At 46.8% G+C, this 23,795-nt stretch overlaps 1 long non-coding RNA gene across 3 annotated transcripts; it reads left to right on the top strand.

The window, feature by feature from the left end:
• The first annotated feature begins 4,475 nt into the window (after nucleotides 1–4,475).
• Nucleotides 4,476–23,061, top strand: LOC133050934 (uncharacterized). Of its 3 annotated transcripts, XR_009691734.1 has the most exons (5): nucleotides 4,505–4,646; nucleotides 4,826–4,977; nucleotides 12,167–16,282; nucleotides 16,398–17,761; nucleotides 22,706–23,061. It is a non-coding gene; the product is annotated as an uncharacterized LOC133050934 (long non-coding RNA). The 3 variants fall into 3 exon arrangements; XR_009691733.1 differs by lacking the exon at nucleotides 22,706–23,061 and having other exon boundaries at nucleotides 4,476–4,601; nucleotides 16,398–17,891; XR_009691735.1 differs by lacking the exon at nucleotides 22,706–23,061 and having other exon boundaries at nucleotides 4,500–4,646; nucleotides 16,398–17,891.
• Nucleotides 23,062–23,795: the final 734 nt, after the last annotated feature.

Here is a 23,795-nt window from a genome sequence, read left to right as displayed (position 1 = left end):
CACCCTTGAAAGCCCTTTCAATTTTCTTACCTTATTATGATGTTCTGATTTCTAAGGCATGATCTAAGGCATATTTTAAAATCTTATAAAAATCAGATACCCTTTGTGATTTATCTGAAAGTTAGTTTTAGAATCAAGCACAGTTTTTCGTTCATTCGACACATGTTTACTGCATATCCATTATGTGCCAAACACTAGAAGGCTCTGAAGATACAGAGATGGAAAGTCAAAATTCCTGCTCAGATTAGAGGCATTGATACAAAGTGACGAGGACTGCCATAAAGGTGTCACTAAAGACCGGGAGTAATGGGCAGGAGTGCTTGATTCTGCCTGGAGAGAAGTTGGGGGAGGTATCAGACCAAGATAATGGTGATGCTAATGGTGATGAAGAGGATGATGATGACAATGATATTAACAGTAATATGCAGCGTTTGCCAGGTGCCAGGCATTGTTCTAGATGCTTTGCACACATTAAGTCTCTTGAGCCTCACAACCACCATATGAGGTCGGGGTTCTTAATATTCCCATTTTACAGATGAGAAAATTGAGGCACACAGAAATTGGATAAATGGCTCAAGATTGTACCAGTAAGTAAGTGGTGGAGATGATCTACTGTTTCTTGAGTTTCTGGACCAAATAGCAATGATAATACTGGCCAAGGGCAGTCTTCTGCTACTGCCAAAACCCGCTTTCCTTGGCCCCCCTCCTGAGGTGCAGCCCACGTATTTCTTGAGCCAGCCTTTGAGCTTGGCAGTACATCGAGGGCTTTCCTGTCCAGAGGGTGAGCCTGCTTTGTGGTCGTGGCCCCAGTCAGTCCCAGCCCACGACGGATAAAGGGTACTGGTTGAGATGTGGGATTTCCAACTGGACAGCCTTGGACTAGACCTCTGGTCCTGTCAGTCCTCAGCTATCAACCTCTGAGCCTTAGGCTTCCACCTCTGAAATGGGGGGAACAACTGTATCCACGCCTCTGTGGTCTCACATCGGCTATTTCTTACTCATCTCCAGCCCTAGACCCAAGATAAGGCCCCCCGAACCACACAGATGCTGAAAACCAGCCAACTTGGAAGCCTGTGGAGTCCCCTGGCTTCACTGGAGCCATTGTTCTGCTGCTGTGGGTGGGGTGAGGGTGGGCCCTCTGGCAGGGAGGGGCCTGGGGCTTCAGTGCCTTCAGCAGCCGCCTGCCTCGAGATTTCCCCGACACCTTCCTGTAAGCTTTCCCTTCAGACGCTGAAGCAAATGGGGTTGAAAGCAGCAACTTGATGGGACAACAGTTGCGATGGGCTGAGGGCCGGCAGGAAGACTGGAAGTGGGCTTCGCCTGGGGCTGCGTCCCTGGAGAAACCTTGGGGCCAGCGGCTCGCTCTCTGTTTACTCAGGGGTTTCCTCACTGAACCCGCTGAGCAAACAGCTTTGTAAGGAAAGGGAAAACGTGATTTAGGCAAGGGACTCACTGGCTCTGATGGAGTTCAAGTGGCTGTCTACAAATTGCCTCCCCCTGCAGCGCCAAGGAGGGCACAGGCTATACATCACGTCCCTGCCCTGCCCAGACGGGGCCAGCCGTGGGCTCCACCTCTCGGAGGGCCGCCTCCTGGTACACCAGGTGCCATTAGGGAATGTCATTAACTCTTTCAGGCATCTGAAGTGATTTCCCAGAGGAAGAAATTTGCTTTTTTAAGGCAAAACTGCCTGTCTCTTCACTCACTTTATTCCACCTCACTCCTATCCTTGGTGGAAGGGGTTTTGAAAGCAAAAAATACATCAGACTTATACTGTGCAAGGGTTTTAATAGTAGCAAGAGAGAAGTTTGCCTAAGGAAGGTTCTATTTGGAAAAAGAATTCATGCTTTTTTTTTTTTTTTTTTCAGAATGAAGGGCAGGCTCCAGAGGCTTCATAGCTCCAGGCTCTGGGGAGGCTAATGGTGGGGGCAGGTGGGCGGGAGGGCAGAGGCAGAGGGTGGAAGGAAGGAGGGAGGGGCCCTGAGGAAGCAGGAACTTAGTCACCGGCAGAGCGCAACTCTGTGGGCCTGCGAGGTGAAACTTAGTCACAGTCAGAGTAGGACTCTGTGGGGCCTGCAGGGTAACTCGATTGAAAGTAAATAGAAGATTTATCGCCCTCTAGACTCTGAGCTCCAAGAAACATCAGATTCTTTCCAGAAATGGATTGTGGGAAGATGAAATAGCAGGGCCTGATTCAATGGCTGAGTGTCTCCCGTGTGTCCCTGCACCACACTGCCCGCGGCGGGGAGACCTGTGGGTGTCCAGTGGGGACACTTGCTGATAAGACAGTTCCTGCAGTGATGATTATGGACAGCAGGGATTGACTGAAGATTGAGCGAGAGCCTCTTGTGGGTTGAGGTCAAGGGGGAGCATCACAGAGGAGGCAGGGCTTCCCATCCTTGCATCCTTGCGAAAGTGCTGGACAGAAATAGGGGATGGGACTAGGAGTGGGACCAGGGACATGGCATTCCAGAGCTGGCTTTTCATCCTGGCTGCAGTAAGGGCTTTGAGGGAAAAGCCTTCCCCTCCCTAGAGATCCTCCTTCCTACCAGGGGCTACTGGCCCCTGATCAGTCAGTACCCGGGGCTCCAGGCTACACTGAGGGCTCAGGGAATTCTCTGGACTCTGGGCTCTTTGCCATCCTGGAAAAGGCACCAGTTATATGCTTACACTAGGAAATAAGGGAAACCAAGGTAGATCCAGACTTTTTGCTGGAGAGAGTTCCCACTGAGTGGAGAGCAGGTGGCTGCAAAGCATACAAGCCTGAGCAGGGCTCAAGCATGTGGCCCTGCTCCGAGGGGTGCAGTGGGTGCCCACGTGGCTTCGAAGTACCTGGTGAACCACTCTAGCTGTGATGTTCAGGTCCGCAAACTTCCTGGTTCCTCCTCCAGGGACTTTCACCAGATATAGCATTATATGACCTGGACTGTTCTACCCAGGACTAACCCCTCACCACACCCTACCTTGTTTATCTGACCCTCTTTCCCATGGGCACGTTAAACCTCCAAAAAATATGTTTGCTTTCTTCTCCCCCACGCTTGTAACTATTTCAAAAATGTTCTCCTTTTTGTTTTCTCCTTCAAGAATTTCATAGGAAAGAAAGATCACAGGATGGTTGGTTCAGACAGTGAGAAAAGCGGGACTGGGTGGGTAACTACAACGTCAGGGGATTTGGACCAAGAAATACTTCTTTTCCCTCGTCACTGCACCCAGTGGAGAAATAATTTTAGCCATTTGGAGAAACGTGAGCAACACAGAGGGTTTTATGGGCCTCGGTTGCAAAGTGCAGTCATATGCAGTTATATTCATGAGAAGATTTTAAACATAATCAAGGATTTTTTAACAGTCATTCCGAAGCCAGGGAAAGATGTCAGGGGTTGATCTTAGACTACCGCCAGCGTTTGCTGCAGGGCCTACGGTGCACAAAGGACCTGGTGTCAGCTGAGAGCTCTCCTGTCTACCACCGCCAAGGGACGGACCCAGAGAGGAAAGATTTTTCTAGAGTGGAACAGCAGTCCTTAGGATTCAGCGCTTTATTCTGCTTCAATGAGACCAGTATTGTCATATTGTCTCACACTGTAGACTGTTAAGAATCTACAAAATGTGCTTTTCGAGCGTTAACGTGTGCTATGATGACACATTATTTCGTCTCTAGGTTTGTTTGTTTTCGAGATCTGAGTGTGTTTGACCCAACTTCTCAATGTAGAGTCTGTGTTAAGGCTTTTGGTTGTTGTTGGCTAGTCACTAAGTCATGTCAAACTCTTTGTGACCCCATGAACTGTAGCCTGCCAGGCTCCTCTGTCCATGGGTTTTCTAGGCAAGAATACTGGAATGGGTTCCCATGCCCTCCTCCAGGGGATCTTCCTGACCCAGGGATCAAACCCACATCTCCTGCATTAACAGGCAAGTTCTTTACCATGACTCACCAGGGAAGCACATAAGGTGCTTAGCTTATTTATTATTTCCAACTGGAAAAGTCTTAGTAATAGAATATTTTCCTTTCCTTCCCTTCCCATTCTTTCCCTTTCTCCTCCCTCCCTCTTTCCCTCCCATTCTTCTTTTTTTCCTTCCTTTCTATATTCTTTTTGTCAAAACAAAGTCTTCTCTGTGTGAAATTTTCAGCACAATGCTACATTTTCCACTACCACATTATTCTGGAAGACGCATACTTTAATCCTGCTCCTACTTTCAAACACCTTTGGCAGTTCTCATGGCTCAAGTCCTTATCATCTCTCCTTTTTATTACTGTAATTATGTAACTGCTTTTCTTATCTCACTCTTATTCCCCTTCCTATCCATTAACCACACGGTTGTCAAACTGAACTTTGTTAAGTACAGAGCTAAGAAAGCTGACAACACACAGGCCATATATGTGGAAATGAGTCATCTCAGAGATGCTGTGAGTGTGAATGGGTGCCCCTTTGAAAGGCAATATGATCATGTCTATCAGAGTTATAAGAACAGACACCCTTTGATTCAAAGTTCCTCTTCCAGGAATTTATTCTGTAGATATCCTTGTACATGCAAAGATATATGTGTGAGGATGTCAATTGTGGCATTGCTTACAATGGCAAGATACTAGAAACAAGTTGAAGGACCACTGGTAAGAGCTATTGAAATGAATGATGGTAACTGGATGATGGAGTTGGTAAGGACCATTTGCTGGTTTATTCTAGAATCCATCCCTTTTTGTCCCTTCTAATGATTGCTTGGTGTTGATCCCTGTCCCATCTCTAGGGGTAGACCCAGTTGGTGGAAGCCTGTCAGTCCATCATGTTTCCCTGGCCTTAGGACTGTTTCATGGAAAATAAAATCTTATCCAAACAGGATGAATATGAGACTTGGAGCAGCTGCAGTTGGGGGAACGCCTGGAGCTCCCACAAGACCTGAAGGCAGACCCTGAGGCAGGAGCTAAGCCAAGGGAGTGTGGCTGGAGAATGGAGCCTACTGAAGTCCAGCTGGTGACGTCCTGAAGCTGGGTGAGTGCCCTTTGCCTTCTGGTTCTTATTTCAGCGGCTTTGAGGTAAGCGTTCATAGGCAACCGTAAGGATGCTAGGCACTAAAGAATGCTCATAGCCTATTTATGTCCAGGTGGATTTCTCTCTGTGGTGCTCTGTAAATGAGGGTGTTGTTGTTCAGTGGCCCAGTCGTGTCCGACTCTCTGCAACCCCGTGGACTGCAGCACGCCAGGCCTCTCTGTCCCTCACCATCTCCCGGAGTTTGCCTAAGTTCATGTCTGTTGCATTGGTGTTGCCATCCAGCTGTCTCATCCTCTGATACCATCTTCTCCTTCTGCCCTCAATCTTTCCCAGCATCAGGGGCTTTTCCAATGAGTCAGCTGTTAGCATCAGGTGACCAAAATACCAAAATGAAGGTACTATACAGTGAACATAGAATATGGTTCTTTGTACATAAATAAAAGATGTGAGAATGAGTGAGTGCCTCTGTGTGTGTGTGTGCATGTGTATGTGTATCACATGTATAAACAGTCCTGGTCAGCCCATGCAAGACCTTTAAACAAGTTCGGAATAGATGCCCCCTCTGGTATATCCAGCCCATGCAAGGGAGCAATTTGGCAGGCAAGTGTGTAGTGGACTCGTCCCCTGGGCTGAGTGGATTTGTGCCCAGCAATACCCTCTGATCCTTTATGAATATACTTGTGTATGATATTTCTGGTATAAGATACACACAGAACTAGAGAGAGAGGTTGCTCATGGGTTATGAAGACTCAGAGTTTGGTGGTAGTGGGTAGAAAGGAGGTTTGCCTTCTGTACTGCTCTTGGAAGAGTTTGAATTTTGCTGACATGTGCACAAATTACTTTTCACAACTAGTTCATTTAAATGAGCAAGTTGAAAAGCAAAGAAGAACATCGGTTTGATCTTAGGTACTTCCTTACTTAAAATGCAACAATGAAAACCTTCAAGGAGTCCTCCTGGAGAAATTCCAGATCCTTTAGCCCATAATGCAGAGGTTACAACCAGCCGCAGTGGCCTGCTCGCCTTGTCCCCAGCCACTCCCTTCCTTCACCCTGCGCTTTAGTGGGCAGGCGTGGCCGTGCGTTGTCTTACCTGGCGATGTGAGCTCAGCGCACCTTGGCCTTTGCTCCTCTCTTGGCTCTTCCCCACGCTCCACACAGGGCACTTCTGTCACCCGCTGGTGCCTTCCTTCTTGGGCGCCCACAGTGCTTGGTGGTGCCTCTCTCTTTCTTGCTATCTACCACATTTTCTTGTAAGTATGTGTTCATACCTACACCACCCGCTCTTCTGTGAGTGAGCTCTTTGAGGGACCTGGGTCTCCCTGGACCTAGGACAATCAGTGCTTGTGACATGATGGGAAGAGGTACCTCATAACTGTCCCCTGAACAAAAAGAGGTAGGTTCAGATTCCAGCTGTCTTTACTGAACTCTTCAATCATTTTCAGATGTCTTTTCTCTCTAGGCTGCAAATGCTTACCTGTCCTTTGTCTGTCTGCCCCATAGCGATTAGCCAGGTTGTAGCAGAGCTAGAGTTCCCAGCCCAGCCCAGATTGTATTTCCTCACTGTTAGCAGCTGGAGCTGCTAACAGCTTTCACTTCACCCAGGTTGCATCTGAGGTTCACAGCATGTCCAGTGACCTGCTCTTTGTCTGCCTTGACAGGCATAGGGTGTCATAAACTTTTCATCCAGTTCAGAAAAATTTTAAAGTTGGGGGAGAATTGAAGAGTGAAAAGAGAATTTGTAGAAATGTAGTCGGTCACTTGGGCGTCCATCCCATTCAGCAGTCTGCTGCCTTGGAAAGCCAGGTAACCTGGATACGTGTACAGGAGCCATACCCACGGAGCCATCTTTCATATTTAATACTCACCAAGCCCAGGAGAAATCTGTCATCTGCAGATGAAATCAGAGAGGCAGAGTCCTTGCAGAAAAGAGACACAGTGAGGCAATAGTGCACTCTTCATTCATGCAGAGACGCTGGTGGGGATCGCTCAGGGAGGTGCTGACCCACTGCCCGGCCTGACACTGCCGCAGCATCATCAGGTCTCAGGAAGGACCTCGCTGGCTGTTGGCTGGCTAGTGAAGCACAAGGAAAATGATGAGCCATCGATCCCATTTCTGGTTTCCACCTTCAAGAGCAATGACAGGTTGAGGTTGTTAGCTGTTGGGGGTCTGAGGAAGATGCAGTGTCCAAGACATTGGACAACAGATTTGGAGCTGCCACTAGCCTATATTGTGTTTTTGCACAAATCAGGAGAAAAGATACCCCCTCTGGGCTGACCCAGCTACGCACAAGGGCAGAGGGCTTGCATTTGGAGATGCCTCTATCCAAAGAAGGGCTTTTCAGGTGGCGCTAGCGGTAAAGAACCTGCTTGCCAATGCAGGAGATGTGAGAAGTGGGTTTGATCCCTGGGTCAAGAAGATTCCCTGGAGAAGGAATACTCCACTCCAGTATTCTTGCTTGGAGAATCCCATGTACAGAGGAGCCTGGTGGGCTATGGTCCATGGGGTCACAAAGAGTCAGATGCAACTGAAGTGACTTGGCACGCTATCCAAAGAAAGAGTGCTTGTTCCTTTGGGTGGGCACAGCCCCATGCCAGCCACCTGGATCTCAATCCTTCTCAGCTGGAAGCTGTTAGGTAGTGTGGGAACCACATGGCTATACTTGTGTCTTAGAAGGTACAGCTTTCAGGGTGTTTAGAAAGGAGAGGTGAGAGAAAAGTGAAGTGATTATTCAGGGTTGTTTTTCTCAAAGTGTGGAACTCCCAATCAGAATTTCCTAAGGTACGTGATAAGAATGCGTTTTTCCTGGGACCCAACTCAAAGCAACTGAATGAAACTCTCTGAAGGGTGAGGGCCAGCACGTCTGCTTATTTAACCAGTCCCCTAAAGGATTCTAATCCTGCCCGCCCAACTTAAGAACTGCGGGTTTAGCAGCTGTTGTGTCAGGGGTCCTGTGCTAAGTCTAGTCGTGTCTGACTCTTTGTGACCCCGTGGACTGTAGTCCCCCAGGCTTCTCTGTCCATGGGATTTTCCAGGCAAGAATACTGGAGTGGGTTGCCATTTCCTCCTCCAGGGGGTCTTCCCGATACAGGGATTGAACCAGCGTCTCTTAATTCTCCTGCATTGGCGTGCGGGTTCTTTACCACTCTCGCCACCTGGGAAGCCCAGGCATGTGTGTGTTCAGGAATCTAGAACTGTCTGCCTGGGCAGAGCAGAAACAGACCGTGCATCCTCAGCTGCGCAGTGTCACCTCCTCGCGCGTCCTTGAGGTCTTCCTGAAGGCTGCTTCTCTAGGATTTCGGGCTGATGTCATTGTTTTTCCTGGCACCAGTGCTTTGCTGTTCCCAAAAAGCACTTTTAAAAGTATCAGCTTTTAGGATAAAAACTCTAGGAATCTAGAAACAAAGAGTGGGTAGGACTCAGATAATTCCACACTTGTCCTTCCTCCTCAGCCTCGGGCTTCTTTCCTGTCTTCTGGTCCCATGGCAGAGAACGTTTCTGGCTGAGCCATTGCAAGGAAGTCTCCTGGAGGCGCTGTGTTTCCAATTTGGTTTCAATCTTACAGGAAGGTTAAATTACATTGTCCTAAATTCCAAGGGGCTGATCAGTTTGCTTTGTTAAACTGGTATTTCTGTCATCTGAGTAAGGCTTGAAACATGATGTGATCGGCCCATAATCTGGCCACTTTTATTAGGGGAGTTTCACAGGAACAGAATTTTAACTAAGCCCCCACGTGATAACTTGCACCTTATATTATAGACACCCGTTACTCTGGCCCACAGGGAGGCACCTGTACACCCAGCCTCCCTTCTTGGGGGATGAAGTCATTCACAGACACTGTTCACTGTGATCAGTGGAATGTTTGTGTCCCTCAGAATTCATATATTAAATTCTATCCCCCAATGTGATGGTATCAGGAGGTGGGACTTTTGGGGAGGTAATTAGGTGATGAGGGTAGAGCCCTCATGAATTGGATAAAAGATGCCCTGGAGAATTTCTTTATCCCTTTTGTCGCGTGAAGATACAGTAAAAAGATGGCCAACTTTGAATCAGGAATGGCCAGCTATGAGCCTGGAATCAGGTTGTCACCAGACACTGAATCTGCTGGTGTCTTGATCTTGGACTTCTCAGCTTCCAGAACTCTGAGAAATAAGTATTTGTTGTTTAAACCACCAGTCTGGCATTTCTGTTAGAGCAGTCCGAATGGATGAGGACATTCACGTTGCTGACCTTGTGCTGACCACAGTGCAAGATATTGAGAATGTTAGGGGTTGAGACTCTGCCCTGCCTCCCAGGAGTTTAAGTCAGACCCCCACTGTCCCGTGTGGTAGCCACCAGCCTCCAGTGGCTATCGAGCACTTGAAATGTCCACATGTAGATATGTTGTAAGTGTAAAATACACACCAGTTGGCAAAGCTTTGTAGGAAAAGAAGTGCCTATAAAATATCTCATTAACTATTGTTTTATACTGGCTACATGTTGAAATCATATTATTTTTGATATATTAGGTTAAATAAAATTTATTATTAAATTGTTTTCACCTATTTTTATTTTTTTTAATGAGGCTGCTAGGAAATTTTATTTACGTGTATAGCTGGCATTATGACTATTGGACAATGTTCTCTAGAGGACAAGAAAAACAAGTAATTGATGGTCATAGGTAATATGATTAGTGTTGGGATAAGGAGAGGGACAGGGTGAGCCAGGAACGGACTGAAGGAGCCCTTATTCAGCCTTGGGAGTTAGCAGAAGGCTTCCAGGAGGAGGTGCTATCTAATTAAGACTCAGAAGCTGAGTAGGAGTGAGGTGAAGGGATGGTGAGGGCTGTGGGAGGTGATGGGTGTGGTGCATTCCTAGAAGTGTGAGTGGTTCAGCAAGGCTGTAGCTGAGTGGGGGTGAGGAATGGAGAGAGACAGGCTGAAGAGGGAGGGTGGATCAGGATGTGGGGAGGGGGCACTCTGTTTCTTTCTGCACCGTAGAGCTATGACCTCCTTGTCCTGGAAATGGGATTGGAAGTGTTAGAGATGAAAGGGTATTTGCTTTCCTTTCCAGCTGGGGTGGGCACTGGAGTGAGAGGAGAGCCTCAGCAATTTTGGCGGTTAGGAGAAAGTAGTTAAATTTTTGTCCCTTTTGCCAAGTGTGGAACTGATGAGTTCAAACAACTCTTGTCAATGAGATTATGTGTATGAAAAGGCTTTGTGTGTGTAATGCCCCGGTACAAACATTAGCTTGTTTGTTCTGTTTAATTGGATCTTGATCTTACCATCAGAATATTGAAATTATAAATTTTATCTTTGGAAAAGTCAGATTTTAGCCTGTTTTGTTTTTAGAGGAGGTGAGTCTCAACAACTCTCTTAATAAGGATAATAATAATGATAATCCTTTTTAAAGCAAAAGAATCTGAAGAGACTAGCAGTTCTGACACAAGAAAGTTCAGAATTTTGGAAGAATGGGACAGCTCAGGTCATAAACCAAGGACACTGCACCATTTCCCCTTCTCTCAGGATGCCATGCCTGCAGAAGTGAAAGGCAGAAGATTTATACATAAAAGCATCATCAGAATCCCTCTGTTCTTGCACAGTGCACCTTTATCCAGATGCCTAGTATTGTCATCAAAATTCCAGCAGGGCAGCCAACCAATGCTTGGTGGGGGATGTTCAGGAAGTTTCACTTCTGTCTGGGGCTTGGCTTTGCTCTTCAGTTCAGTTCAGTTGCTCAGTCGTGTCCGACTCTTTGCAACCCTATGGACTACAGCACGCCAGGCTTCCCTGTCCATCACCAACTCCAGGAACTTGCTCAAACTCATGTCCGTCGAGTTGGTGATGCCATCCAACCACCTCATCCTCTGCTTTGCTCTTAACAGGCAGTAAAATTGTTAGCATCTGAGAGTACACTTATCATGAAGTGGTTAGTTTGCACGTTGTTTTCTTTGCCTTGGGCTTTCTCTAGACTTGGGAGAAAGGCAGAATTTGTCCAGTTTTGCACACATAAATGTCCCTTGGCCCCTAGATGGCTCAGAATTGGATTATATCCTCCTAAGCAAAAAGATTCTCCAAGGAAAAGAGATGGTTTTGGACATCTGCTCATTCATTCTTTCCACTTACTGGCACCTACTATGTGCCAGGGGCTGTACTAATCACTCACAGAGAAAAGATGAATGCAAAAGGAGCCCTTACTTGGATTGAGCTCATAATCAGAGGGGTGGACTTGTAATCAGTGAATCAGCTCCAGTGTGGTTTACTGTTACACTAGGGGTAGGTACGCATAGCTATGAAGGACTATGAAGGGAAGCAGGCGTTTGAGTTCTGTGTGGATGTGGGTAGGAAATGCACGAGAGCCCTCACCTTGGTGATGACATTGGAGCTGGCCTGAACATAAGCAGCAAAAGTTAAAGGCTATTTGGGGGGCTAAGAAAGTACATGGCCTGCTCACGGAGTGGGGGGCTTGGGAGTGAGGTGCCTGAAGGAGGGAGTGTTGAGATGGGACAGGTGGGTACAAGAAGAACCAGGTATGGCACCAGAGGTGTGGACTTCTTCCGGGAGAGTGTCCGGCTGGAGAGAGACAAACTCTAGTCTGTGGTAGAAAGATCACCAGCAGTGGTAAAACCTGGATTGGAGGAGTACGGACTGGGCAGCTGCCTGGAGGCCGGAGAGTTGGAGAACTACAACTGTCTGCAGTTCCTTTCCTTTTCTCTGGACGACGTCCAGGTGGCCTGATGGCCCCCTAGCTAAAGGCAATCTTGTGTTAAAGCAGAAGAAGCCTTGGGCTTCTCACACAGGGTGCTCACACACGTATGTCGTGGGGATCCAGACAGACCGCCCCTTGCCTGCTCCAGATGGATTTCCCCCTTGGCCCACACTCCTGGCTTAGAAAGAACCTTAGTCACCAGGTGGGGATGGCTGAGTCTCAGGGCCCGGCCTCCAGTGGCAGGGGTTGGCTGGCTTGAGGTTTGAGGGCCTGGCTCTGGCCTGGTGCCTGTGTCTCCAGGGCTGGCTGGGAGGCTGGACTCTCTCCACTGGGTGATGCTGGGTCTGCAGGACCATTGCAGAGTGGCAGGAACCTTGGTGAAATGTGAAATTTCCGCTGGCCGCCTGCCACTGTTCCCACTGCATACTGACACTCCACCCAGAGGCAGGATGCCCTGCCCTGTGGAGCGGTTGGGAGTGATAAATACATTTGTTTTTGAATTAGAACCTTTCCTGGCACTGGGGGGAAATGCAGCTGTAGCTGCCTGGCCTCGCAGCTCTCCAAGACTTGATGCAGTCTGGCCCCCCCCGGCACAATCTGGAGCTGAAGGTGATTACCCTGGTTTGCCTGAGCCTAAACTTCCAAGGACAGGCGCTGAGATGAAGGGCCCTCAGGCGGATTATCAGCATCAAAGGTACCGTAATCACACCACTCCAGGTAATCAAAGCCCAGCACAGCCTTTCCGGTCATTTCCCTTGTTATGGCAATGCACTCTGCTTGCCTCAACCCTGAGAGTGGAGGTCAGATCGCCTGGGTCACCTTGAGGAAGGAGGCTTGGCATTTACCCAGGTGATGAAGCAGTCTTTATTTCACTCTTCACCGGCTCAGCAAAGTTGAGCAATTTTAAATTTTAAAAAATGCTCCAGAGACTTCTGTCAACTGCAAATCCCAGAGGCAGCCCTGATAGTAGAAGTGCCCTTGGCAGGAGCAGGCTGGCCAGCAGAGATGTGCCAGGAGAAATAGGGGTGGGGCTCCCTGGGCTGCTCCCCAGACAGCTGGCCCCTGCATTGTGAACATCCCTGTGCAACGCACCCAGAGGTGGGTAGTCCCTGCTGGGCACCGGTGTGTGCCAAGTGCTGTGCTGTTCATGTGAGCCCAAAAGGGCGATTTTCATTTAAGCTGCAGTGTAATAATAACCAGGAATTCATCTGGATAGCCAATTCTCCTTGGTTAATATGTTTTGGGTAATTTATTAGGAGAGAGAAGTTAAGGCATTGGAAATAATTTTGCTCTTCATTGTCCCAATCTGGTTAAAATATCTCTTGATAAAAAACAATACTCAGAAGTCAGCACTTCATTTTCTAAGTCATGGCTCTTCTGTTTAGGCATAACTTCAGGAGGGCCCGAGGGCTATAGACTTGCTGAATTAACAAACAGTACAACATTATAGTTAAGAATATTCAATCATGAGGCACAGCCACTTGGTCAGATCCTCCCAAAGCTGTGTAATCCCAGGCAATTACACAGTTATCCTGTCTAAGTTCAATTTCTTCACCCATAAAAGGAAGACAGATATTACCTACTTCATAAGGTGATTGTGAAGATTAAAAGGACACCTAGGTAAAGGTACTGAATAAGTATTCAGTAAGCTGGAATCAAGATCGCTGGGAGAAATATCAGTAATCTCAGAAATGTAGGTGATACCACCCTTATGGCAGAAAGTGAAGAGGAACTAAAGAGCCTCTTGATGAAGGTGAAAGAGGAGAGTGAAAAAGCTGACTTAAAACTCAACGTTCAAAATACCAAGATCATGGCATCCAGTCCCAGTCACTTCTTGGCAAATGTATGGGAAACAATGGAAACAGTGAAGACTTTATTTTCTTGGGCTCCAAAATCACTGCAGCTGGTGACTGCAACCGTGAAATTAAAAGACGCTTACTCCTTGGAAGAGAAGTTATGACCAACCTAGACAGAATATTAGAAAGCAGAAACATTACCTTGCCAACAAAGGTCCATCTAGTCAAGGCTATGGTTTTTCCAGTAGTCATGTATGGATGTGAGCATTGGACCATAATGCAGGCTGAGCAGGACCAATTCTGCAGGCTGAGCACTGCAGAATTGATGCTTTTGATCTGTGGTGTGGGAGAAGACTCTTGAGAATCCCCTGGACTGCAGGGAGATCAAACTAGTCAATCCTAAAGGAAATCAATCCTGAATGTTCATTGGAGGAACTGGTGCTGAAGCTGAAGCTCCAATACTTTGGCCACCTGATGCGGAGAGCTGACTCATTAGAAAAGACCCTGATGCTGGGAAAGATTGAAGACAAGAGAAGAAGGGGACGGCAGAGGATGAGATAGTTGGATGGCATTACCAACTTGATGGACATGAGTTTGAACAAGTTCCGAGAGATGATGAAAGATGGGGAAGCCTGGCATGCTGCAGTCCGTGGGGTCACAATGAGTCGGACATGACTGAGTGACTGAACAACAATAAAATATTGTTAAGTGCCTACTCTGTTCCAGGTGAGTGGAGCATAAGTACTCATATTCTAGGTGAGTAGAATATGGTCCTTATCTATAGGAGTTTCAGAACTAGTGTGGAAAGCAGATATTGTCACATATACCAAACTTGGAAATACAGGCAGGTACAAAGTACCACTGAACTCAGGAGTATCCATTGGGTAGCCAGGGAAGACTTCACAGAAGAGGCAACCTTTAGCTGAGTATTGAAGGATGATTAGGAGTTCAGCAGGTAGACAAAGCTGGGGGAGAGCATTCTGAACAGTGTCAGCAGCTTGTACAAAGGGAGGCAGGAAAGAGTGTGGCCCAATCAGAGAACCCTAGGAGTTCTTAAAAGATAAAAAATTTAGAAGGATAAAATTTGACTCATAGATTTATAAATTGAGCACCTGTCAAAGGTTTTATTGAACTCATTAATGAGAAAATCAATATGATGTTATAAATGGTTCAAAGGAGAATTCAAGCAACATTCATCTATAAATGATCAGGAATGATGAAAAGATGTTAAGAATAGAGGCAAAACGGTTCAATACCATGGGGTGATAATCTATTGCATCTCCAGGGATACAATTTGCACTTCGATGGCCAAGAATCATTTACATCACTTTCACTAGTATATGACTTACAGAAATAAAACATAAAATAGTCTACAACTCAAAAGAAATAAAATAGCTCAAAACCAGAAAAGATAATGATAACCCAATACGCTGCACCAGACAGAACATTCAGTAATCTATTTTTGGCCTGTTTCAAAATTTTTTGCATTTTTCCTGGCAGAGTGGTTTAGTTTTATTGGAGAGCCATAGGGGAGGGTGGGACATGGATAACAGGGAGATGAGGACTGAAGTGCAGACAGGGATCAGATAGCAAAGAGCGTAGACCATCATGCAAGGAAGTCTGAATTTTACTGTTCAGCCTGCGAGGTGCAGGATGAACAGTGGGAGACCAAGCCTGGAAGACTGAACCAGATGGGGCGGATGTGGGGAGAAGTAAGAAGGTCCTGAAACGAGATGATGAGAAGAGAAATGGAGATACGGGATTGACAGAGTACAGGATGAAGGGACATCCGGTGACTCAGGTGTCAGGAGGACAGAGGGACGTGACAAAGTAATCAGAGGAGGCTTTGAGGGAGGTCTTCTGGGTGTGCACCCAGGGTGATGTTTTCTCTGGGGGCCTTTATTTTTTCTGTTGAAATGTGGACCTTTGATTCTGATCTGCCTTTTCAGTTAAAGAGAAGACACTTCAAATGGGTATCTTTCTTGGGAGAGAACTCACACCTTAATTTTCTCTAGATTTTCTAAATGCACAGATTCCTAAGTTATAGTTTGGAGAATTCTTATAAATCAACTTCTTTCTCTAGCCCATTTGAACCCCTTGATTCTGTCGTGTACATGGGTGTTCATTTTGCTGGTTTCCCTCTGTTCGCCCCTGTAACTGCTGGCTTATCCCTTCTTCTTTGTCCCGCTTTCTCTGCTCTGTCCTGGGGGATGGCTGATTTCCCCAAACTGTATCACCTGGGCCCCCGTCCTCTGCCTTCTGATTGGCTTTGATGCCTGGAGAGTGGGATGAGAGAGAAGGCAGAATATTTCTTTCTCAGGCCCCCTTCCTGCTTTGGTAGGTTCAGGCCCTGTTGTCTCTAGTGACAGCAACATTCCTGAGCTTCAGTTTTCAACTAGGGTTTCCAACATCTCTCCTTCCTTTGCCTCTCCGGGCCTAGGACAGTGTTAGGGGTGGAATTGTGTCCCTCCAAAATTTCTGTTGAAATCCTAACCCCCAGGAGCTCAGAAAGCGACCTTACTTGGAGTGGGGATTATTGGCAAATGTAATTAGTTAAGATGAAGTCATCCTAATCCAATATGGCCAGTGTCCTTATAAAAAGGGGAAATTTGGATACAGACATGAACACATGAAGAATGCCATGTGAAGACTGGACCTCCGCTGCCACACATCAAGGAGCACCCAGAATCTAGGTGAGGAGCTGGAACTGATTTTTTACTAGAGTCTTCAAAGGAAGCAACCCTGCTAACACCTTGATGTCAGTCATCTGGACTCCAAAGCTGTGAGATGACAAATTGCAGTTGATTAAACCACCCAGTTTGAGGTAACCTATGCTGGCAGCTCTAGCAAATGAATACAGGGTGGTGACAGTTTTCTGCTGTGGCTTGTTCCTTAACCCCACTCACATGTCCAAAAATATATATATATTCCTTCACTAGGCTTCCCCGGTGGCTCAGTGGTAAAGAATCAGCTTGCCGATGCAGAAGAAACTGACTCAATCCCTGGGTCCAGAAGATTCCCTGAAGAAGGAAATGGCGACCCACTCCAGTATTCTTGCCTGGAGAATCCCATGGACAGAGGAACCTGGCGGGCTACAGTCCATGGGGTTGCAGAGTCGGACACGACTAAGCGACTAAATAGCAACAACATCCCTTGGTTAAAAAGTCTCTTCAAGAGTTCCTGGTTGAGTGAGCCGTCTATTTCTGGCCACGACATCACGATCACTATAGATTCACTATCATGTGATGGTGTTACTCGCCTTTCCCTTGTAAGAAATGTTATATTCCCGGTCTTTTTATACTCTTCCGAGTTGTTGTGCACTGGAGTCATTGTTTTCAGTTAACCTGAGATTGTTACTGTGGAGAGCAGCCTGCCTTTGCTTAGCCCGCTATCTCTGCAAAGGGCAGCATGCGGAGGAAAAGCTGGTGGCAGGCAACACGCACAGCTCTCACGGTGTTTCTCACGCCAGCCCCACTCTTAAAAGTTCATGCCAAGCTGGGTGACTGGCTTGGCATTCTAGGCCCTCGTGCCTCCATTTCCATATTGGGATCGCATCCATGGAGGGGTCTTCACCTTCAACTCCAGGAAAGGCAATATTAGAGCCGAAGAGACACACTTGTTGGCGTCAAGCCTCAGCGCCGTAGAGGCTTGCTCTGTGCTGTGGAGTGCGGCTCCCTGCCTGCCCCCGCACACTGCAAACACAAGTATCTCTTTATCCCAGCGGCTCTTTCCCCTCTTCTTCATGCGAGTCTCTGAACAAAGGTTAGCCTGTGTTCTTTGGCTGGGTGTCCAGATTTCTCCTCTTCCCAGCACAATGAAAAGATCTCTTCTTAGCCCAGTAGTCTTATTTATTTTCTCCAGTCAAGACAAGACACATCACCAGTTATTATCAGGGGTGATAAAGTGACACTTAAGCAAGGTCATACAGATGGCAGATGTCCATACTGTTAATTTTCTCAGACTTGAAATACCGGCATCTGTTCTTTTAAATGTGACTGGCACTTACGTATTTAAAAGCTAGTTCGATTTATCCCATTCTGGAATTTTCTGTCCACAGAATATTGTGCCAAACAGGTGGTTCTGTGGTGGTCTGAGAATCCTCACAGCAGTGCAGTAATAAAGTTAACAATAATAAACTTCTTTTCTATTGTTACTTAATATTTTCCAGGTGCTTTCAAAGCAGTTCCATTCACAAAAGTTATCTGAGTAGCTTTGATCTGAGTGTCTGAGTATCTATCGGAATAGTGTTGATCCTGCTTCAATTTACCAGTCACCTTCTCCCTGATATGTAGACAGTAAACAGGTAAATATTTACATTTTAGTACTTTTACTTTTTATTCTTGGCAGGTGATTCTGGCTTTTCATTTTAGGGAGTGTTATAAAACTGCTTTTTAATGTAAATCCATGTCTGATTCATGTCAATGTATGGCAAAAACCACTACAATATTGTAAAGCAATTAGCTTCCAACTAATAAAAATAAATGGAAAAAAATAAAATAAAATTTCATTAAATAAAAAAAATAAAAAAATAAAAACCACAAGTGATATGTAGATTTGGCAAACATTTTTGAAAGTAGAATGAGCCAAAAGTATAGGAAATGCTGGTTCTTGGAAATTCAAGACTCCTCACCCAACAAATAGATCTAGTTCCCCACAGACTTCAGTGCAATCCCAATAGAAGCAGAATAGAAAGAAAAGTCAGAGGCTTCTCCCCTCGCCCAGCCCTAATGGATCTTGTGACCTGAACATGTGGGCCAGTCCTCATGGTTGTGGCTGAGCTGCTCAGGCTGAGCCCCGCGTCTCAACAGGTGCCTTCAGAGATTCCCCTCTGCTTGGGACACAGCCAGGGTGGCCTCTGCAGACCCAGGAGCATGCCTGGGGAGGGTCTTGCTCTGTCTCTAAAGACAGTACCCCCATGGGAAGCTGAGGCTGTGCCCCTGATCTCATTTGCACGGGGGTGCAGAGAGCACCAGCCCACGCCAGGCTCCTTGTAGGGCATCGCATATTCAGGTGATGCATTAGTTCCCCAGAGCTGCTGTAACAAATCACCACATTCTTGGTGCCTCAAAAATGACAGATATTGATTCTCTCACCGTTCTGGAGGCCAGAAGTCTGAAATCCAGATGTTGGCCGGGCTAGTTCCTTCTGGGAGTTGTGAGGGAAAAACCTCCCCAGGCATCTCCCATGGCTTCTGGTGTTGCCAGCTTCCTTGGCTTCCTTGGCTTGTGGATGCATTGCTCCAGTCTCTGCCTCTGCCTTCACATGGCCTTTAACCCTGTGTGTTCATCCAAACTTCTCTCTTCTTATAAGGACAGCAGTCATTGGGTTAGAACCTACTCTAATCCAGTGTGACCTCACCTTAACTTGATTTCATCTGCCAAGACCTTGTTTCCAAATGAGGTCACATACACAGGTACTGAGGTTAAGACTCCAGCATGTATTTTGCATGGGGTGAGGAGTAGGAGGAAACACAGTTCTACCTCTACACGTGGTGACTGGAAGCTACAACATTTTAGATTTGGAGGATGATGCTCAGGCCTTGCCGATGTGGCTGAGACTGAAATCCTGGCTCTCCGCTGACCCGTGTTAGGTGCTGAGGGTGTTCAGTCTCCATTTCCTTATCTGCAGGCTGGGAGGAGAACAGCACTGCCCACCCCTAGAGTCTGTGTGAGGATTAAGTGGGATAATTCATGTGCAACACAGCGCCCGGCACAGAGAAAGCCCCAATAAATCTACAAAACCTTATATAGCCTCCACGCATGTCCAGTCAGCCTCGCATAGACTAGCAAGCATCACAAAGGATCCTTGACAATAAAAAATGACAGTTTCTGGTCTGGAAAGTACAAATAAGCTTTGCGGAATCAGGCATCAGTGCTTATGTGTGGTTACATTTTGATTTGAAGGAATGACCCTTTTGATGGTTATACAACACTGTGGTTTCTTATATAAACTGTCAGCATAATGTCTTCCGTTTGAATAAGGCTTCTAAGTTTTCAAAGTGTTCTCATTTGGTTTTCACACAAACCCTGAGAAATGGGCAGGGTAGATATTGATAATCCCATTTTATAGATAAGGAAACTGAGACAGTGAAAGTAAAGTCGTGTCTGACTCTCTGCGACCCCGTGGACTGTAGCCTATCAGGCTCCTCTGTCCATGCGATTCTCTAGGCAAGAATACAGGAGTGGGTTGCCATTTCCTTCTCCAATTTGCTTTAGATCAGTGAGTGCAGCAGAGGGGGCTGCCTGCCCAACCAATTTGTCTTCCTTCCTTTTCCTTGGTAATGAGAGACCCCTGTATTGTTCAGATAGGGATGTGCTAAGTCGCTTCAGTCATGTCTAATTCTTTGCGACACTATCACCCCCCAGGTTCCTCTGTCCGTGGGATTCTCCAGGCAAGAATACTGGAGTGGGTTGCCATGCCTTCCTCCGGGGCATCTTCCTGACCCAGGAAATGAACGTGTGTCTGCCTCTTATGCCTCCTGCATTGGCAGGCAGGCTCTTTACTGCTAGTGCCACCTGGGAAGCCCTATAGATAGAGATATATCCAGTTAATAAAGAACATTTCCAGAATCTTTGGCTAACAGGACTGGCCGGTGACATGTAAGCAGCAGTGGGGTATGGGGGAGCTTCCAAGACAACCCTTTAGAGGAGGCCAATTCATCTGGCACGGGCCCTTACTGCAACCTCTGCAGTGTGTGTGTGTGTGTGTTCATTTATTTTCGTCTAAATCCGGGGTTGGTTGGTTCACATTTGATGTCCCTAGTCAGGAATCTACACTCCAGAGCATGGGAGGCACATTTGGAGGGTCCTGGTCAGAAGTCTATTCTCCAAAGGTGGCAGAAGACAACCCCCTGGATCTTGACTTGAGGATCTGTTAATGAGCAAGAGGATTCGCATGGGTGAACAGTGGGTTGGCCAGAAACAGTATAAAGGCCCCTGCACCCTGGCATTAACGTGGTGTTGGAGTGAGTCCACCTGATGATGCCCCTCAGCTTGGAGAAGCGCTCGGAAGGGGGCTTCGTGGAGTTCTGTGCACTGCTGTGTCCCGGAGGCCTCAGCCACTGATGCAGCTGGGAGTTGGGCTGATGCTGCAGTTGGAGCGCTGTCCCCTCTCCCTTCCTTGGGTGAATTCCCATGTGAGCTGTTGTCTGTTGCTCTCAATACTTCTCTGAGTGTCCATGAACCACTGATCTGATGTTCTGTGCTTGCTTCTGGGTATGTACACATATTTGTACCTGTGGTGGTATTCTGCCTGAGACCTGCCTTCATTCTGACACCCTGTGCCCAGGGAGGTGGTTGGAGAGGAGAACTCTAGCACTCACACACCTCTAACCGGCGGGGTCGGGGTTACCACTGGCTACTGAAAAGAACCCAATGAGTGTGATTTAGGACAAACCGACTGACGTCACAGTAAATGCCCGGGCAGCTGTTTGAACAAGTAATTGTCTCGCTGGTTGTGGTTACTTAGAGCCGATGGAGACACTGGCCAGAGCAGTGCCAATCTTTCCTGCAACGTTGGAATTGAGATTGGTCTCCGGCTCTATTTATTGCTGAAATTGAGGTCATATAAATCCAGGCATGCTGGGGAGGCCGTGTGGATGGATGGGGAAGGAGGTCTGCCAAGAGAAGAGGAGGGGGTACACACACACAGACAGTGCTGAAAGACCACGTGGCAGTGTGGCGTGAGCGTGGGAGACAGCAGGACCCCGGGGAGCCTCCTGAATTCCTGCTGACCTGCTGGTTCTGGATTTCGGCTCCTTGAGGATGTCTGACTGATTTCTTGCCCTGAAGTTCCAGGAGCTACCTCTGTAGCTTTGTAATAAATTACTCTGTATTATTGCTTAAGTGTTTGAAGTGCTTTCTGTTACTTCAACCAAAAATCCTTGATGCAATTCAATATCACACTGGAATGTATATAAATACCTTCTTAAAAGGTTTGTAAATCTGTAGGCTCTATTAATACCCATTCCTCCCAACCCATTAACATCATCTTGATAAAAGACACACACATATGCACTATACTCACGCTCAGTTCAACCACCAGGTTACAGCTTCCCCACATGCCTAGATATCTTAGCCACACATGCATTTTTCAGACTCCATAATTCATTTGACTGGGTTTTAAGCAGACTGAATAAACCAATGAATAGAAAAAAAATTGCTAACCTTTTCTTTGAGGTGCATCCCCCTTCTTAGAAGTAAATTCAAGGACAAGTTTGCCGCAGACCTCTCAGCACAGCTCTCGGGTTGGTTCCAGACCTTCACCGCACATAGCGCAAGAAGTGTCATGTGTCAGTCATTCCTGCGATCTGCAGGCGGGTTGCCTTTCCATTTCTGCACCAGATGGCGTGTGCAAAGGAGTGTGAGGTTCAGCCCCGAGGGGAATCTCCTGGCAGCAATTTCTTAACTCTGAAGCGCTGCCTTCTTGCCTCAGTTATCTTTTCTGGCTACCCAGTTTTCCCACTCTCACGCCACTGTTACAGATTCTGTACCTCAGGTTCTCACCCTTTCTTTCTAGAAGTTTCCTTTTCTTGTTTCTCTCTGGAATCAGGGAATGACAACTTTTTCTTCCTTAGGAGTCTGTCCCCAAATATGTCACCCAGACTCAAATGGATTGGATGTACTCTCTCCTGGGGACCTTCACACTGACTGTTCCCTCTGCTGGGAATCACCCCCCTCCCCCGCCCCGCCACCCCTCTCTCTCCCCGCCACCACTCCCACCCCAGACAGCTCCTGGGCATATTCCCTCACCACCGTCAAGGCTTTGTGCAAATGTCACCTTGCCCGACCACCTGCCTCAGAACTCCCATCCCCCTTTACCCCACATCACTTCCCACAATCCAACATGTCACTTCTCACAATCCAACATACTGGATAATTTACTTTTTTTGTTTTTAATGCTTACCATTGTTAGAAGGTAAGCACCTCAAGTGCAGGGGCTTTGTTTTGCACGTGTTGTATCCCAAGGGCCTGGCATTTGGTAGGCCCGCAGTGAACTTCTGCTGAGTGCTGGAGTGTCCACTACCTCCCACTTGTTTGTAGAAAAGCCTCCCTTGAGTCACAAAAGCCTGACTCAAGAATTGATGATTAAGAGGAAATGAACATGTGACAAGGATGGCAGTCAGGCCTGGAGAGCTGGTGACAGTTTGAACAGTGAATCAGCCATGTGGCAGCCACAGAATCTTTAGTTCCCTCCCTGAGGGACATGGATAACAGTGTCTGAGGCACTTTTGTGAATTGTTTTGTAGATACTCAAATCACCTCCAGAAAGAAAAAGTTAACTGCCTGATGACCAAACTGTAGCTATGACATGAGCTGCTCCATCTTGCAGTCACAAGAACTGGCCTCAGTGAAATGGGAACACACCTACCCTGGAACTGAAGATTAACTGCTTAAAGTAATCCATCCAAGGTGATGCTGACCCGACCACCACGTGACCCATTTCAAGATGATTGTTGGAGCTGCCTGTGCTGTTCCACATGTAGGCCTCCACCTGAAACTCCCCATTAGAGTCTTTTGTCCTCTAACTGACACCTGGGAGATGGTTTTGGAATGCTAGTCTGCCATCTGCCCAGGTTGGGACTTCCTGAATAAAACATCTTCCTTTTTCCACCAACCCTTGGCTCTCAAACTTTGATTTTTCAGAGACAAGCGGCTGAACCTGAGTTTGGTTCTGGCTCTAGCCTGTAACAGTCACATGGGGCAAGTCCATTTGGGTGAGAAACCAAAGCAAATGATCAGAATCTCCTTCAGTCAAGGGTTCGAATCTAAATTCACTCAGGTGACCCTAGGGAAGGCAACACTCAATGAGCACAGAGGTTAGTTGGGGCTAGTTTTGTCAAGTTAAAAAAAGACTCTGTTAGGTGCACAAAACTGTCGGCCTCCAGGGGCATAAACTGTGCAGACCTGTGACACCCTTTATGAGAGTATACATGATAGAAATATTGATGGAGAGTATTATTGATTGTGTGTTATATTTGGGTAGGTAGTTATTCATCCAATATTTTATGTCCTAGCTTTCTTTCCTTTAGATGTAATTAACTGTTCAGTTTATGTTAAGTATTATTGTTGTTAAAACAATGACATTTAAAAAGAAAAGAGAAAGTTGGGCTATGATGGGGAGAACTGATGATTAGGTTGTGATATAGACATGAGCTATTTATGAACACCTGTTCTGGGCTGCATGGAAGAGTGGAGGGTGCCAATTCTGTGTTGAAAGGTACAGGTCAAGTTTTTGCTTGACCTCTCCCTCAGAATCTTGGGTAAATAATTTCATCTTGTTTGGGCTTATTTAGATCATCTGTAAAAGAAGATTAGACCAAATAAACTTAAGATCTT

The sequence above is a fragment of the Dama dama genome, chromosome 33 (genome assembly GCF_033118175.1).
Source record: "Dama dama isolate Ldn47 chromosome 33, ASM3311817v1, whole genome shotgun sequence".
Lineage (NCBI taxonomy): Eukaryota > Metazoa > Chordata > Mammalia > Artiodactyla > Cervidae > Dama > Dama dama.
The sequence above is the reverse complement of the archived record's forward strand: the minus strand, read 5'-3'. Positions and strand labels throughout refer to the sequence as shown.